This window comes from Hipposideros armiger, unplaced genomic scaffold, assembly GCF_001890085.2.
Source record: "Hipposideros armiger isolate ML-2016 unplaced genomic scaffold, ASM189008v1 scaffold_736, whole genome shotgun sequence".
In the NCBI taxonomy this organism is placed as follows: Eukaryota; Metazoa; Chordata; class Mammalia; order Chiroptera; family Hipposideridae; genus Hipposideros; species Hipposideros armiger.
In genome coordinates, this window is record NW_017732086.1 from 513,756 (window position 1) to 525,922 (window position 12,167).

General features: G+C 44.4%; 1 protein-coding gene across 1 annotated transcript in view; it reads right to left on the reverse strand.

Moving 5' to 3' along the window:
- Positions 1–834, reverse strand: part of ME2 (malic enzyme 2) — a 54,550-nt gene extending 53,716 nt beyond the window's left edge. Inside the window, exon 1 of the mRNA XM_019627591.1 lies at positions 280–834. The gene's annotated coding sequence lies outside the window, so the exon portion shown is untranslated. The remainder of the gene's footprint in view (positions 1–279) is intronic.
- Positions 835–12,167: the final 11,333 nt, after the last annotated feature.

Genomic DNA, 12,167 nt, shown 5'->3' on the forward strand with positions numbered 1-12,167 from the left:
GTCGAGAAACCGGGAAGTCGCGCCCCAAAACCGGGGCGCAGGGGCAAGAGCCGCGGACGGTGCAACGGGGGTCGCCGCGACCCGACCGCTCCCCCGCCCTCAGCGAGCCCTCCCTCTTAACCCCGCCCCTCCACCCGCCAAGCGGGAACCTGGCGGCGGATCGGCGCTCGGCTCCCCAGGCTGGGCGGCAGGAGGCCAGCGCCCGCACCCCTCGCGGGGCTCCCGCCCGAGCCCCGCCGCGCCAGGCCGCCCGCAGCTGCGCGCTGCGCGAAACCTTACCCGACGTCTCAGCCCGCGACAGGTGGCACTGCTGGCAGAGAGGCCGCGGGCCTGCCGCCCACCCACGCGATGATCAGCTCCTGCCGGGCGCAGCGCTCCCCTTCTCCGAGCTCCCCGGAGCCAGCGAGAGCTCAGGGTCCTAGTAGCACGAGTGGCCAGTCACCGGCGGAGGAAGCCAGCAAAGCAGCGTAGTGAGGAGGGATCCCGGAGGAGAGGGAGCGAGGAGAGACGCCAGCCCCGCCCCACAGGCGGAGACTGACGGGCGCGCGGGCCAATGCGGAGGCAGGAAGTCGGGCCCGCGGGGCGGGTCTCCGCCTCTAGGCTTCGCGGGCCGCGCTCTCGGGTTCCTGAGCCCCGAGATCTTTCTGGGTCGGGATTCTTGAAGTTACCGTTTTGAGGCCGAGCGCGCGCCCGTGTGGACGCGATCCCGAGGAATGTGAGAGGGGCCGTGTAGATTAGTTGGAGTCCGGTGACATTGGCGACACCCGTCGCTCTCCAAAAGGACCCGAGGCTGGCTTACCGCGGAGCTTGCATCCCTGGGGCTCTTGGGGTTTGCCTGAAGTGTTGGCAGCGCGTTTGCGCGAGAAGAGGCTCTGCGCAGGCGCGGGCGCGGCCGAGGGATGTCCGCGGGTACCAGTATCAGAGCCCCGCGGGGGAAGAGGCGAGAGGAAGGCTAGGGGTTTGGGGCCATCCTGGCCGGCCAGTGGAGGCTGGGAGAGGATGGAGGAGAGATTTAAGAGCTGGCTGCAGATCAGGAGACTGGAGAAGCAGAGGAGGGAGGACCTAGGACACGCGTGTCTAGGACTCTTCTGCGTGATTCTTTGCCACTCTCCACTGCTGCTGGCACAGTTATTGGCCCTCAAGGAATTTCCAAATGATCCCTACCATAACAGTCACCAAAAATAGACATACAAGGTTCTCTCTCAGAAAAGCACTGGAACTCTAAATTGTCATCATCTTGAAAGACGCAGGGACCATAACTTAATATATGTATACCCACCCACGGTTATGATATTGGAGGATATTCTTTACTCTTTTTTCCAGAAAATGTTATCACCAAAAATTCTTTCATTGAGTTTGTGTACGCTTAAAATATTGTAAGGATGATTTTAAAATAAAGATGTAAAGGCTAAAAAAAACAGCAAGGCAGATGGAATGAGAAAATGGAAAGTGATGGAAATATGAGAAAATTGAGCAGAAGCAGAGAAAAGTGAATTGTCCTCTCCTAAACACTTTGACAACTATGTAAAATCTGGAAAGACTGTGCCAGTCTGAGGTTTGAAGGGCGGAACATGTTTGAGAACACTGTAGTTAGATGATAAATGCGATAACCACCGCAGTAAAAGAGAGACTATAAATAGCATGACCTACAATAACCCTGCTTGCCAGATTGTCAAGATGCAGCAAGCTGAATGAGGGAAACTTCAAAAAGTACATGTGTTGTTATAAATGCTTCATTAATAGAGGTAAAATTATTTTGCCTGAAACACAGTTTGTCCTATATTAGAATAATCCCAGGTTGAAGGGTTGTAGAAAGCTATGGTGGATGGGATTTATTTTGGTTAAATTGAGGTCATTTCATTCCTTAAATGAAATAACTGTTAATGTCAAGGAGGCAGACATTGCTGTTTGGCTGGTCCACCACATTCACTTGTTATTTTTAGTCACTTTGGTGACTGGTCTGGCTTGTTCAGTGACCAAGCCCGATACCGATTTCCTCCTCCCAGTTTCCTGTTGATTTGGACCTTGGCACCTTGTTTTACATGATCCTCTGCCTTGGAATTCATCCTTCCAGGAAGAGCTTGTGTCTTCTTTCTGAACTCAGCATTGTTTGTATTGTCTGCATGGCCATTTTGACAACTCTACAAGGCCTCATGGGCTACATCCTGGGCAGCCAAGAACGGTCAGCTCCTTTTTCTGAGAGGGTCCAGGGGAGTACACCAAGGAAGAAGCATATAAGGAAGGCACTGGATCCACAACTGTTTCAGGGGGCACTCACTCCAAAGAAACAGCAATGCACAATGCAAGTGGTTTATTTTATATGTGGGTTGGGATGGATATAAAATTCATGCAGTGAGGTGTGTAAGGTACCTCACTGGGGCTTGAAGAATTTTTACATATGTACACACCTGTGTAGTCATCATCCAGTCTGAGATATAGAACATTCCCTTGAGCCTCTTTTCAGCCACCCTCCCTCTCCCCTTATATCTAACCACTTTACAGTTAGATGTAAGGTGTTACAACTGTTAGGGAGGGACGTGGGTGTGGATCAGTTTGTGTGAATCCTGTGTTGTTGGGAGTTGAGGCTTTGTCTTCAGTTTGCCTGTGACATGGGAGGAGCCTTGGGGGCACACCTGGTCATGTGACTTTCCTGTAAAACTCTTCAGTAGGCAGTTTAAAGTGGTATACACGAGTATACCAGTTATCTCAGGATGGGCACATATTCACCCATGTTTCTTGAAAATGCTTGGAAAAACTTTCCTATCAATTGCCATTAAAATAGAGCAGCTTTATTTCATCCAAACAGCACAATGTATTCCCTTAAGGAAAATCCATATTACTGAGTTTCAGAGAATTATGGAAAGTCATTCCCTTTCTAATGAGAGTGTACGTGAGGAGGGTTGTTGGTTTTAGGTTGACACATCACCTATAGCAAAAGTAGATAGATTGTGCTAATCACATGTTTAGATTTACACAAGCCCATCTGCTTTGGAACAGAAAACATTAATAATGAATGCTGACTGTGCCACTGGGAATTATCCTCCAATAAATTAGGGTCATTAAAAATGCAAACTCTTTAAAAATACAAGAGAAAGTAAACAGTATATCTAAAAGCATTTGTGCTAAGCACTGCAAAAACAAACCACCTGTCAGCCTACTGTGGAAGTGAGACATAAAAGCATTTGGTGTAGATAAGTACTATCATTAAGAAACAATGTTTTTGTTATTCCCAAAATACAATGAAGTGCTAATGATGATAATTACCTCCCCAACAAGCACTAACAATTCTTTATATAATTAAAATAAATATAACTTTTCAGGCTATCTAAAAGTGTAAACTAATACCATAATAAGCAATGTCTTCACTACCAAAATATTTTAAGGTGAGTTCTAGAAAATTTTGTGAAGAACAAAGAAGTTACTATCATAGGCTTATTAACAATAGAAGAACCTTTACTCCTCAAGGAAAAATAGCACTTTGATATTTATGGATAATATTGTACCACATTTGATTTTTCTCTAGGACTTTTAGGTAACCTAGAAAGAGTAAGGCAGGAATTTACTAGCATCATGTCATTGTGGAAACAACATCTTTCATTTATCAGTCTTGATAAGGACGTGCCTAAAATCTTCCTGAGCCATACATAGGATGCTTGGTATTACTTATTCTAAATGGTAGTCCTGGCTCCATCACTTTCTGTAAGCCCTTAAGAAAAATTCAAGGAGCAGCAACATGGGCATTACCTGGGAGCTTGTTAGAAAAACGAAATCTAGGTTATCACCTCAGACCTACTGCATCAGAATCCAACATGCCCAGGTGGTTCCATGCACATTAACATTTGAGAAGCATTGAGGAACCCTGAAGTTCTAGATTCTGTGAATGAACTCATGCTGCCTGTGAATGGATTTTTTTTGGTAAGGATTTTTTTTTTAATTGGGGAACAGTGTGTTTTTCCAGGACCCATCAGCTCCAATTCAAGTAGTTGTTTCAATCTAGTTGTGGAGGGCACAACTCAGTGGCCCATGTGGGGATCGAACCGGCAACCTTGGTATTATGAGCACTGCACTCTAACCAACTGAGCTAACCAGCCGCCCCTGGATTTTTATTTCTAGATATGAGATAGTGAAAAGCTCATGATACTTTCTTTACCTTCAGAAAGCTCCTGTGCCAAAACAAACACAGTTGGTCTTTCCTTCTCACATTGAGAATATGTTATGCTTCAACTGTGAGCAATACAACTTTATTGTTCATTCATCAGATGTGTAGTTATGAACTAGGCACCAGGTAGAACGTTTGTACCACATAGGATCGATGTAAAGTTGCTGGCTGATGCCAGGGGGGAAAAAGCCTACGAGTTTGCCTTGATCATCCACATAGTGTTCCTGATATCTTGAGCATAATTATACATACAGGTCCTTAATAAATCCTGCAAGATTCATACTTCTAAGACTGTGAAAGCTACCTCTGAGATTCTATCTCTTAGGGGCAGTACAGGGACATTTTTTCTATAAAGGGTTCAAGATTTCTCTGACCAAGAGAGTAGCTATAATAGATATAGTAATTTAAGGGAACCTAAATTGAAAAATTGGCTTTGATTATCTGATGTATTTTCCTACTGAGGAATAAATGGTGGGTTCCTTGGTACATGAGATATCAGAACGCTAAAAACAGCTTTGAAATTGTTAAGTTGAATATTTCATCTTTTACGTCAACAAGATATGGTCTAACCACAAAGAAATACCCCAGATGTACCTTTCCTTCCAATACTGTTTGACTTTAGACTTGCTGTCATTCCAAAGTGCTTCGCAAAGTGAATCGCCTCCCACACCAAGCTGTACCCCTGGCCTGAGAATTCTTCCAATTGTTCTTTCCATGGCCGTTGATTACGCTGGGGATGTCTGGGGACCCCAGGACCTCCCTGAAAGTTTGGCTCAGTTCCAATGGTTCACATTGAGAGTTGACCATCTTGGGATCTGCACCAGGTATAGCAATTAATCAGGAGCATTCTATTTTAACAGGCATCCCAAAGGAGGTAGAATATCTTTCCTTACACTTGAACCAAAATTCTATTGCACAGAAAAACATGGACTAAATGATTAATTCTAAACAACACAACCTTGCAAAAGTTATATCTAGATTCCAACTTATTAAGTGCACCAAATGGTTCAAACAGACTCTGCTGTTTTTATATTTATGCCTGCAAGTAGAAATGATGAAACATAAGCTTTGTTCATAAAATACCAGATCAGTTCTTAATCATTTTTGTGTAACGGACACCACTGACAGTCTGTTAAAGCCTACAGAATGGTTTTTTAAGTACATCAAACAAAATACATAGAATAACTGAAGAATACAATCATAATGAAATAAAGTAATCCAAATATTTTTAAACCCCAAATTTCTGATATAATACATGTGCTACTTTATAATGCATTAAATCAAAATCTAATGGAGGGTTTAATAACTAGTAATGTTGAGTATAATTGCTATTTCACAGTATGTGCAACAACTATAATATAAAAAAATCTGTGATTTCAGTTAATCCTAGTTGTTTATTGTCTATATTCATAATTGAAGAAAATGCCTAAATCCAGTTAGAGATTAGTGAAAATAAATATATTTTTTTCAGTCCAAGTTCACATGCTCCCTGTACTAGGTTATCTGTTTTTATCTAAGTTCAGATAAAGACTTCATTCTACCTATGAGCAATTTATGAGTTCAGTTTGTGATACTGGAAAATAGTTTCCTGTAGCAATTTTGTCAGATCTCCAATTTCAAGGTTATTTGGAGACATTCTCTGTCAACAGGTCTTTGGTGACTCTCAGTAAGCTCTACTCCATTTAAATGTATTGAGCCTTGCTTGGCACAATGTTACCTGGGCTTTCCCATAGCCTGAGGACTCAGCATTCTGACACCAATGCAGGTTTATCTGATTAGCATTACAGAGGTGGCTTTCAAGTTGAAAACTGGCCAAATTTCCCAGCCTCCAAGGTTTATTATAATTTAGAAAACTTCTCTTAGTCATCTTCTGTTAGTTATTAAAAGGAATTTGTTCAGGACTCTCCTTGTGCCAGGGGCCCATATCATTAGACATATTAAGAAAGTAATTTATGGGCCGGCCGAGTGGCGCGATGGTTAAGAACTCGCTTGGGATGACAGAGGGCCCCGGTTCGGATCCCACATATGAGGGCCAGTGACACTGCCCTCCACAGCTAAGATGCTGAACGACAGCTCAACCTGGAGCTGGGCTGCCGGGAGTCGCCGGCGACGGCATGGGCTGCAGTCCCTGTGGCAGTAGATTGCCATGAGCGGCCAGCAGCCAGCGTGAGCGGCCAGCAGCCGCAGTGAGCGGCCGTCCAGAAGCCGGCGACTGATCTGCCTCTCCAGAGAAGAGTGCAATGATGGTGCCAACTTGGGCCAGTGAAGCAACATCCTCCACAACTAGATTGAAGAACAAAAAAAACCCGACAGCAACTTGTCTGTTCCCCTTTCCCCAATTCCCCAGCACTGTTCCCATCCCCCCAATTTCCCAATAAAAATCTTTAAAAAAAAAAAAAAAGTAAGTAATTTATTACTAACGTTCTTATTCTTGGAGTAATTGCTCTAGAATACCTTTTTGAAAGCCTACAACGAGTATTTTCTTAAGCATTTTATAATTGTTTTCTTGGTAGAAAAATGTATTATAGCTCCTTTTGTGAAGAAAACTGTGTTTTTCTATTTCATTCACATTATCCAAGTAGGCATGAAAAACAACGATAATCTTCGTGTAAGTTTGGGGGAAGGAATAGAATTTTATTTCACGCCAGCTGTGAGAGTAACATTCAAAAAACAGTATGTCCATAGTGACAAAAGGGAAGCTGAAATGTCCTATCATGAATTCAGCCCACTCTGTGCTTATTAGGGCAGAAAGGAGAAGTGGGAAGAAAATGGGAGACATTCTGGACCTCTTTACTCGTCCAATGGCAGAGTTTCACTCACCTCCATGTTGCTAAGCCCTTTCAGCAAACAGCCTATAGCTCTGCTCTCCTGAAATTAGTGCCTTCTTCATCGCATACTATCTGGCTTCCATCTCTACAATTTTATTTAAACTGTGCAAAACGTTCTCTTTATTGGTGGAATCTCAACCTTGTTTCAGCACTCAGCTTCCTTACTCTTTCAGCAAAATTTGACCCAACTGATCTTTCCCTGCTTGGGATGCTTCCTTCGGTTTCCCTGACAATATTCTTCTGGATTGCTGGCCCCACCCGCCTTTGACATCTCCTCTTCCTCCTGCTCCATAATGAGGGGTGATGCCCAAGGATCAATCCTAAACGTAATCCATTGAAATGGCTCCCAAACCTGGGTCCTCCATTGTGAGTTTTCACCTTTGACCCCGTCCTTTACCCCCACAAAGGCTCCATTCATTCAGTCCACACTTTTTGTGAGTGTTGATTTGGTTTCAAACATTTGGTTGTCCCTGCCTGTGTGTAAGCCCTGAGAGTTGTGTTTTCTCTTTTCTGTAATGTGAGTGCTTCACTGGAGCTTTGATTGCCAAGGCACCCACTTCAAGAGGTATCCACTTCAAGGATGGCGGTTTTGAATAAAAGAATGTCAGTCGCACCACTAGATAAAGAGCTAGGCTATGTCCACCATTGAGGTTCCTTTTTTTTAGAGATCTTGGTTGACTTCAGTAACTGACCATTTGTCCACTTGTTTTTTTTCTTCCTGCACTTTAAATTGCCACTCTTAGGTTTTAAATTCACCAATAGTGAGCCTGGGAAACCTTAGCCCTCACCCTCAACCCCAATAAAAGCAGAACCCCAGGCCTATACACTCCTGCTTCCCACCCCACCCCACAACCTTGATGTGTGGCCCCAGATGCGCTGTGTAACTTCCAGGTTCTTTAAGAAATAAGCTTATATTTGTTCAAAGTTTTCTTATGGTTATTGCTGAAGGTCATCTTGCAATCATAATAAGAACCAACCACAATACTAGTTATCGATAGGAAGAGATTGGCATAAAATTCGACCCTCAAAGAGTGTCCAGGTGGTAGAAGGGGCCATAGGTGAAGGACTGAAAAGTGAAGAGAGGTAGGAGGCAGACACGTAATAATTATGTCAGTGCAATAACAGAAATGAGCATTACAACGTATAATGGGAACATAGAGAAGAGACACCTAACTGATGGGAATGGGGGAACTCTTCATTTTAACCCAACAAATGTTAATTAACATTCATTCCACAAACAGTAGCAAGGACCTACTATGTGCCAGTTACCAAGCCAGGCACTAAGACTGTAAGAGTGACCAGACAGGCCTTGGTCCTGCCTTCATGGAGCTTACAGTCTACTAACCGGGAGACACAGACGCTGAACGAGTCATACAATTTCGTAATTGTAATAAGTGCTACAAAGAGATAATCACAAAGTGCCAGAGAGTGTTCAAGAGGGAGATCGAACGGGGCCTAGGAATCAGCAAAGGCTTTCCTGAGGAAACAACATTTAAGCCGAGGCCTAAAGCTAAGTAGAAAATAGCAAAGTGAGGAAAAAGTAGTCAGGGTATATCATGATTCAAAGGATGAGAATCTACCTGACAAAAGACTGTTTGATTGACAGTAAGATGAAGAGGTGAGCCGGACAGGCAAAGGTGATTTGAAGGGCTCTGTAATTAAATAATGTAACCTTTATCTTAAAAACAAAGACCAACCATCCAACAGTTTTTAAACAGGTAGTTGACAAGATCAAATTTCCATTCAGAAAAGGTCAGTTTGTCTACAGAAAGAGAGCCGATTGGCCAGCGGGCAGGAGCCAATGAGGAAAGAGGCTATTGCAATCTTCTAGATGAAAGTTAAGGATAGCTTGGTCTTGGGGGGCAGTAGAGATGGGGAGAAGTGGACAGATTTGAGAAATGTGTAGGAGGGAGAAACTACAGGGCCTGGTAATTGGATTTGGTGGTGAGAGAGGTGTAGATAGAAAACCTCATAGGGGGAGCTGCTTTTACAATAAAATAGAGGAAAGATGGTCTGAAAGTGCTGTGATGTTAGAGGGCAGAGTGGTGTGTGGTCAGGCATCAGGACTGGGCTATTAGGGAGTCCATTGGTGACTGTGGCTATGACCACGGCGGTAGAGCAGCCTAGAGACCAGTGGCTGGACGGTTGGAGATACCGCTCTACACGCCTCACTATTTATCATCCCGCAGGACTTGAGTACCTTTAACTTGAGCGTTGAGGAAGATTTTGGGGGGAGGCATCTGACCTGAGTTTTAAAGGATGAGTAGGATTAGCTCAGAGGGGGTGTGGAGGAGGAAAGATTTTCTAGTCAGAGGGAAGAGAATGTCATAAATAGCATAGTTCAAGAAATTCAGAATTGCTGGAACAGGGGACAGTGTGGGGAGGGGAAAGAAATGACGCTGGAGAGGAGGCAGGACCAGATGAGGAGAACAATGGGGAGCTACTGAAGGGTTTTATTTAAGCAAAGAAGAGACATGGCCATTTCTGGGTTGTGAAGAGATCACTTGGGCAGCTGTGTGAGTTTAAGAGGGGCCAAGAAGAAAGCCCAAAATAACAGTGAGTGTGCAGGGGGAACTGTATGAGGCCTGAACGGGGACAGAGGCACAGTGATGGAGCAGAGGGGAGGGGGGATTGGAGAGATATCTGGGAGGCAAAGGAGCCAGTGAAGTTGAGGAGGATGCGCCAGGCTTCTGGATTAGCTAAGTGGCACAGGTGATGCCATCAGCTGAGACAGAAAACAGGAGTAGAAGCAGCTTGAAGAAGAACAACGACATGTCCAATTTGAAGCTGGTTTAATTCTAGGGCCACCAGGGTGGAGATTTCTAGCAGGCACCTGAAGAAAAGATGCACTAAACTTCAGTAGAGGCGTCTGCACTGGAAGGGTGCATTTAGAAGCCCTTGTATGCAGGCAGTGGTCGGAACCATGAGGGTTTGCTCCTAGAAAACTAAGGCCACTCCTAGAAAGTGTATTTAGTGAGAAGAGTGGACCCAGGATAGAACCGTGGGTTGGTCATTTGGGTGTTGTCTCTCAGCTCCAAGTCCACCCTTCCAGACTCTGCTCTCTGAGTCTTTGGCCAGGGTTTGCAAACTCCTTTCCCATTTCTCTTTCCAGCTGGATTCCTGCTGGCTTCTGCCAATTAGGGCCACTGAAGGGAGATGGGAAGGTGTGAAAAGGGCAGAATGGACTTTCTTCCTGCTTCTAGTTGTTAGGATTGTCACTCAAGGCACAGATGATGCCACAGCGCCATTCTCAAGCGTCTTCATTCACTCCCAGCACCAGCAGAGCTACCTGCCTCAGAGCTATCAGCATAGGCCAGGTGAGCACCATGGGTGAAGGTTCAAGTACCAGCTGTGCTGTGGGGGGTGGGGATGGGCTCTCTGAGAACTTCTAATCACCCTCCAGAGGTGAGGGGTAACCTCACCTCTTCCCTTGCTCCCCCAGCCCTCGGGGTGGGAGTGGCTTCCTGCAGTTAGCGATCTGGGCTACCTCAGCATTCCCTTTCGTATTTTTTCACCTTTCCAATTTTGGTATAACCAACTGTCTGCATGGAACACCCTCAATCTGAAATGCAGTTTCTGTTTTTCTGATTGGACCTTGACTGACGCAGACCCGTATAGGGCAGGCAGAGGGCGGGTCTGCAAAAGAGACAGAAGGAAGGGTACAAAGAGAAGTGGGAGTGAAAATGAGAACAGTGTCTCATGAAACAGTGTAGCAGAGAGCAGAGAAGGAGGAAATGAGAGACTTTTAAAAATGCAGCGGATGATATTATGCAGCAGTACTAATTCTGGTGTATATCCAAAAGAATTGAAAGCAGGATCTTAAAGAGCTATTTATACACCTATGTTAGAGCTGCATTGTTCACAATAGCCAAAGATGGAAGCAACCCAAATGACCATCAACAGATGAATGGATAAACAAACAAAAAAAGGTAGCATACACATAAAATGGAATATTATTCAGCCTTAAAAAGGAGAGAAATTCTGACGTGCTATGGCATGGATGAGCCTTGTAGACATGTTAAGTGAGATAAGCCAGTCACGAAAAAGACAAATACTGTATAATTTCGCTTATGTAAAGTTTCTAGTCAAATTCATAGACTTAGAAAGTGGAATGGTGGTTGCCAGCGTCTGAGGGGAACAGGGAGTTGTCTAATGAGTACCGGGTTTCGATTCTGCAAGATGGTTGCACAACAATGTGAATATACTTAACACTATTGAACTATACACTTAAAAATGGTTAAGACAGTAAATTTTATGTTATGTGTATTTTACCACAATGTAAAACACAAAATAGAGCAGAGAGGTCCAGGAAGATAAAAACTATATGCGTCACTTAGGAGGGCATTAAAGATCTTAGGAACATAGCTTTATTAGCTATTTGGAAGTCAGACTGCAGTGGGCGGAGGAGCAAGTGCTCTGAGATGAGAAAGCAGAGACTGACTCTCTTTTGAGAAGTTTGGATAAGCAGGGGAGAAGTTGTTCAAGGGCTAAGGGTCAAGGAAGGTCAAGGTGGAGAGGTTGGAGCTTGTTTAGAAGCTGAAAGGAGCCGGCAGAGGAAGAGGGATGACATTACGTACTATGAATTAGCAGAGTCTTAAAGAAGCAGAGGATGGGGCCTGGCCTCGGGCAGAGGGGACAGCTGATTCTCCATTGTGGGAGGAAAAGCAGTAAGGCTGGGGGTGGGTGTTGACACATTTATAGATAGAAGGGTGACGGATCGAGCATGCATGATCATCTCAAGGTTTTCTCCATGATACAGGAGGCAATAGAAAGGGACCCCGAGAAAGAACGGATTGAGGGGGTTGCTGAGGGCTTAGGCAAGGTTGGAGATGATGGATTTGTAAGTGGTCTCTGCAAGACTGAGAAATTTTTCTCTGACAACTAAGTGTGAAGGTGGATTATAACATGGAGACAGGCTTGAGGTGTTGTTTGAGAGATGCTGCAGAAGGATGGGGTGTGAGAGAATCGAAGATGCTGGTTTAAGAGCAGGATTTAGATAATCAGCCAAGGAGTCTTGGGTCATTTGGGGAGATAGAGGAACCTGGAAGAACTAATAAAAAAAGTTGGAAGAAAATAAAAAGATCAAGGGGCTGATGTTTCAAAAAAATCAAAGGTATTTGAAGGGGAATGAAAGAATTGGAAACCCAAAAGGCTGGGGAATTTTTTTTTTTTTTTTTTTT